Raw genomic sequence first — 6811 nt, 5'->3', positions numbered from 1 at the left:
GCATATCTAGCTTCAGACAGTACAAAATAAAAACATAGAAGTAAACAAAAAGTACAAAAACAAGCAGAATATGCAAAATACAATGAAATGCCAAAACAAATCAATTTCCAGCTAAAAACATTAGCAATTTCCAATAGATTCTTGACAATAGCTTTAAATTCACTAAGTGTGACCAAGTCCTGAAGTTTTAGCTCTTTCTACAGGCATAGAGTGCAGAATACATAAAGGCCTTCCTGCCATACCTGCGACCTTTAGGAACAGCCACAGGCAGGGATGCTTGAGACTGCAACCTATAACTGCCTCCACATTTTTGGGACATACAGCTACATAAATTGGAGGGAAGTTTTCCTAACATGGCTTTATAGATAAAAACACAACATACAATAACAGGTTAATACAGAGTAAAACCTTTAAAATAAAAAGCTGCATGATGGAAGTTAATGATATACAAGGACTATAATATTTTGTGTTGCATTTTATCCACTTGTCAGATCTTTAACAGATCAAAATCTGTTCCATTACATGTCATTGGGGTGATTAGAATACCCGAGCAGCTCATAAATTATAATAATTTGTATGGCAGGAAAAACAAACACTTTGGAAAAAGTCATGTGACAATGCTGAAGTGTACATGTATGCTGTTGGTGTGCAATATTTCCTCTTATCCTTAACTGTTTAACATACAGCTCCCTAGTGAATAAAGCACTGGAGCAGAAAAGAATGGAGTTTTAAAATATTGCAGTTCAGACCAATAGAATTGCCCTCTTGCTTGTCCTAATTTTTATTTTCATTTTTCTTCAAAGTCCTCTGGAACATGAAGTACAGACTGTGACAGTCAGAGCCTCAAAAGACCCAATGCACAGTAACAAACCATGGACTTTATCATTTCATCAGAACAGTCTAATCTTTCATGCATGACAACTCTTATTTTCCGCAAAAGTACATCAGACATCATGAGTCTGCCGGTTTGTTTTACAACTGTGCTGTAGGTGCACTACTGCCTCACACAATCAGCCTCACAAAATTACTAAAATACTTTACTTTTTTATTAATGTTTCAATGGAACCAACCAAAACAACCATCAAACATTAATTTAATAAAAAATGTAATCAACCAAAATTAAGGTTTCATTATTATTGACTCCCGTGGTTTAGTACTTGGTGCATCCACCTCCGGCAAGGATAACAGCATGGAGTTCCTTCCTCTGGACCATACCTTTATGCAGATCTTTACAAGATCCTTCACAGCCTTGGGTTTTGTGCTTATAAACTACCATCTTCAGTTCAACAGGTTTTTGAATGGATTGAGGTCCAGTGTCTGAGATGGCCATTGTAGAACATACAATTGTCACAGAACCATTTCAGTGTGGTTTTTGGGGTATGCTTTGGGTCATTGTCTAGCTGGAAAGTCCACCTACTGCCAAATCTCAGGCTTGTAGTAGGGGCAGCCAGATTGTCAGCCACAATTGTCTTAAACTTGGTGGAATTTATTATACCATTAAACCTAACCAATGCCCCTGGATCTCTGGAATTAAAACAGCCCAAAAACATCTTTGTCCCACCACCATATTTCACAGTGGGTTTGAGATGCCTCTCCCTGTGTGCAGTTCTGTTTCGACAGCACACCATGCCAATGTTGTATCTGACCAAAACATTCAATTTGGTCTCATCTGACCACAGCACCTTACATAATTAAACTCACAAAATGAGACCAAAATTGAATGTTTTGGTCAGTTACAGCATCAGCATGTTTGGCATCGAAACTGAGGATTTTTTTTTTATGTGCAATGCCAATGAGGGGTTCCAATAATTCTAGAGCCCACTGCATACTTCAATTCAGCTTTATTGGCATGACACTAGCAAAGCATGGACAAATATCTCTCTCTTGACCTGGGGATGATCCATACACACTATCCTGTTTTGAAAAACTCTTTTAGCTGCAGTCAAGATGTTTAAAGAAAATCTTTGGCCATTCTCTGAAAAAATAATTGGAAATTACAATTATTGTTACACATATCTTATTACTATATTACTATACACTGCAGGACTTCCCAGAAAAATTAGCAAGAATGAAAGTGTGTTGCTGGATGTACACTGCACACTGAATCAACTGGTATTGATATACAGTGCCTAATACTTAAGTGTTAGATCAATGATTATTAATCACTAGCTAACAAGGAGGGAGATTATTGAATTTGTTCGAGGAGCAATTGTAGTGCAAACAGAGATGCAAATGTTGTACCAATTGAGGCTAGCTGTAGAATTATTGAGGCAGTAGCCAAAAGGAGACAGCAATGCTATCAATTTTTTTGTCCTATTACTGCTATACAAAACCATTACAAGTACAATGTTAGATTCACAAGCAGCAAAATGAATTGTTTGAATTATTTAAGTTAATTTACCCACTGCTTAGGCACCAAAGTCTAAATATGCTTAAACTGCAGGGGGCACATTTTTGAACTTGACTTTGCACTTATGTGGTCTGAATAATCCTTTTATGAATTAGCTTTGCTTGGTAATCAGATACATCACATGAAGCCAGATTACACCTTTCCTTTCATGTATTTTAATTGGAATTGTAAATGTAATTGTGCATTGCACTTTACAAACATGCAGTAACTGTGGTTTTTTTAAATCAGTTTAAGAAAAGTTGATAAATTCTAGCATTTCAAAATGCAGATAATTCCACTATGGAGAGAAATACACATGCTTAATAGCTTGCTGTTACAAAATGGAAACAAATAAAATTTAAGTCTTTTCTGTTTGACATTCTGATACTTTAGTTTATTCTTCTGCGCTCCCCCGTCCAATAACCAGATATTGATGGCCAAAGTATTTTCACTTAGAGTCATGATGCATTGTGTATTCAGAGAAACTCTTCTACATACCACTGTTGTAGTGTGTTTATTTGCGTTATTCTCACCTTCCTGTCAGCTTTGACCAGTCTGGCTGTTCTCCTCTGACCTCTCTCATTAACAAGGCGTTTCTGTCTGCTGTTTTTTCTTTTTTTCACCATTCCTTGCAAACTCTAGTGAATAGTGTATGTGAAAATCCCAGGAGATCAGCAGTTTCTGAGATACTCAAACCACCCTGTCTGCCACCAACAATCATTCCATGGTCAAAGTCACTTAGATCACATTTTTTCCCCATTCTAATGGTTGATGTGAACATGAACTGAAGCCCTTGACCCGTATCTACATTATTGTATGCATTGCACTGCCGCCACACAACTGACTGATTAGATAATCGCATGAATAAGTAGGTGTAATAAAGTAAATAAATGTTCCTAATAAAGTGCTTGTGAGTGTATGTTGACGCTGTTTGCTGTTGTTGAGTCACTTAAGTCCTTCATGGAACAGCACTAATGTGCCCTCACATAATGTACTCTTGTATTTCAGCCAGAATTGTGTTCCAGGGAGGGGTGATTCACTGTTGTAGGAATCTGTGACTTGACAAATTAATTTCTGATCTGCTTGCAGAAGCTTTTTCTTGATACACAGATAAACTCCAACTCCACAGTCAATAAATTTGACAGACATTTGACAGAAGGGAACAATACCTCAGGCTTCTTTTGGAACAATGGCACTTATCTCCTCTATTATTCTTCTTTATCAGTTCACATCCAGCTCTTTGCTTGTGGGCCACCCAAATCAACCAATTCCTGATAATAACTGTCATCATTGTCCGGTTATGTCACTTTCATTGTTTTAAGTCGGAAATGACCTGAAGTAATCAGAGATAATCAGCAAACACATGAATCCCTGTCTGCCCAAGCCCTCAATGGCCTGATCTGTGAAACGCCTGGTGGTATTTCACGATGTTAGAGTAGTTGGCTAAGTTTTAATAATAATTTTAAATACCTCTAATCAGATTTCATCCAATTGATAATATTTCTAAAGGTTAACCTGCTACCTCCTTAATCACACTTCATGAAATAACCGCCTGGTTATATTCAAATAAATGTTGAATATTTAACAAATAATTGTCACAACATGCTTCACAGAAAACTCTAGCCTAAATCCCTACAAGGGCGAGGCTAGGGCAACAGCGGCAAGGAAAAACTCCCTGATTCATTGGATCTTGAAACTGAATGAGAGATCTAAATGGATTAGGCTTCATGTGAAAGATAAAGTTGGGATTAATGGCAACCTGTGCATTCGCAGATTTAAAATGACACATAAATGTTTGAACTGTTTTGTTGGGTATGTGCTTCTTGCTATGAATGAATTGCATTTACTGTAGATGGAAAATCATCTTAGTTCAGACAGTTCAGCCAGGCAGCAAATATTCAGGATGATAGAAGTAAAGGTGAGACAAGGTATACAAAGCAAAGAGAACTTCTTATCCCTGGCAGACATGTGAGCCACTCGTCGGAAGGTTCACAAGGTGCAGTACCAGCAAGCATTTATTTGTCACGCTGACACAAAACTGTACTTACTGTGTCCTGCCCCTCAAGCCAAGCGTGCCTGAATTGGTTGATTTCATGAGGTCTGGAGGAATGTTGTTATGTTGGCTATTTTTACATGGATTTGTTGACGGTACAAAGTCAGTGCTCCCTGTCAAAACCTGAGTCTACCTGGAGCCAGCTGATCTTAATGAAGTGTCTCAAACAAGGGTACAGACAGCTTTGAGTGGCACTGGGTTTTATTAATCTATTTTCATTCCTATATTATTCCTCTCATGAGTTATTGGAGTTATCCCAATGACTGGAATTGCTGGTGCAAATCCCTAGTTGATTGCGAAGTAAATCCAGAAATAATGCTGGCCCTCCAAGGCCATAGATCTCCATTCAGGCCATGGGCAATGTTAGAGCATCTAATTAAGCAGGCATAAGAAAACAAGTTTAAATTATCCCTCCTATTTAAACCATTTAATGTAAAAAATAAATGGTTAAAAACTGGTTTGATCAGGCACCCGTGGTCTACCCACTGAGCTACAAATGGAGTGACTTTCCCCAGCTCATGCCTGTGCTTCAGAGGAGAGCACAGTTTATCTATACTCTTCCAAATAAATAATAGAGGTTGCGACAATTAATATAATTTGGGAATTTCATTATTTAATATACACAACATAAAACTTAGTTATAATAATATTATAATTTTACATATAATAATTTCCTTTCCTTGTCTAGTCCAACAGAATGCAAAGGAAAAGTTCAAACCACTGAACCACTGACGATGCCCATCTGCAATATTTCCAATTTGAATTACAGGAAGGCAATGATATGCTTCAAATTTGATCAGATTATTCATATATGTGCATGCCTTAACAATGTCAGCTTCTGGCTCTGCTGTTCAACAACACCCAACACCCATCCGCAGCAGAATAACTGATTGGGGAGCGCGTGCCCAGACATGCCTCGGGCCCTTGGCCTGTGTCCAGCAGTGGGTAGCCCACCCTGTCGTTTGATCTGTGGGGTCGGCTCCAGCCAGTCCCAGCATTGTATCCTTAAACAATGCACCCCAGACCTACTGAACTCTATAAACATGTCCCTTTGTAGGACTTTCCTCAAATTCTGAGTGGGAGACACACACAGTCAGGAAGTAAGGCTACTCCTTTCCAAATTTAGAAAGTCGGTGACTCCTTTAAATTGGCCTCTGACTGGACCAGCCCTAGTGGCGGTGGGCCCAGGGGAGTATGGGTGCCTCTTCCCTTGGGGTAGCTGTTTTTGGAGTGGTAGCCAAAAGCTGGAATTTTCTGTCTGTCTGTTTTCTGTCTTTCATTTGAGCTGTGGGGAAGTAAATGGGTCCCTGTTTTCATAACAGATGCATACATAATAGCAGCAAGTTATATGTGATGCTGGATTAATGTGTTCCTAAAGTGATGCTGAAATGCACAAGAAAAGCATTGTGGGGTGGGTTGGTGGTAGGGGAACAGGCATAAGTGTAACTGAATAGACGAGACAAGATTAATCAGAGAATCAGAGTTATAAATCAATAATACACTAGCTACAGCCCACATCAATTTTGAATTATGCAGTATGTTTAGTTTCATATTTGTGTCAATGAATGCACTATTATCTTTTTTATAGTTGTTATAATATGGTTATTTATTTCTTTTCTGCACTTGGTGTTACAGTACTCTACAATTTTCACATTTTACTCAATAAATAATACCACTGAATGTGAATCTAATATTCAGATAAATAAATGATGAAAAACAAGATAATAATGTTGATAATAATTAAGAAATGTTTGATATGAAAGATAAGATTAACAACACAATTTAAATAAACATTACTTTTTCAAAGGCAATTAGGATCTATTGCTCAAGAAGCTAATTTCAGATTTTAAGTGGCTCTAATATTAGTTCATTTCAAGAGGTAGCAATAATGCTATGGTATAACAGGAAGAATCAGCCTGAGCCTAATTCTTACTTCTTTTCCAGATTTTTGACCAAAAAAAAAGCTTTTTTCCTCCGTGATTTTAGTGAATAGGGGTCAAACATTTTGCACAAACCATTTTTATAAAACAATTCATGAATATGTTGTAACATAGCATATGTGTGTAATCAGTAGATGCCTTTTTAAAATATGCATAACTCTTAGTATTCTGTATGCTTACATTGTGCAGATGCAGATGTGCATTTTGTGATGCATTTTAATGATAACAAATCTTCAATGATTAATACTCCAAGAGTGTGATTATTCTGGGCCTTAGACATTTCAGTAGCCTTGGTCTAAACTATAGCTTTTTCACAAGTAACAGGATTGCTAGTATATTCAAAAGACAATTCCAATATGATTGTCATCATTAATAAATGTATTATTTGATTGGGAGTTGCCCCTTACTAGGATCACTATTATAATTTGT

The sequence above is a fragment of the Conger conger genome, chromosome 1 (genome assembly GCF_963514075.1).
Source record: "Conger conger chromosome 1, fConCon1.1, whole genome shotgun sequence".
Lineage (NCBI taxonomy): Eukaryota > Metazoa > Chordata > Actinopteri > Anguilliformes > Congridae > Conger > Conger conger.
The sequence above is the reverse complement of the archived record's forward strand: the minus strand, read 5'-3'. Positions refer to the sequence as shown.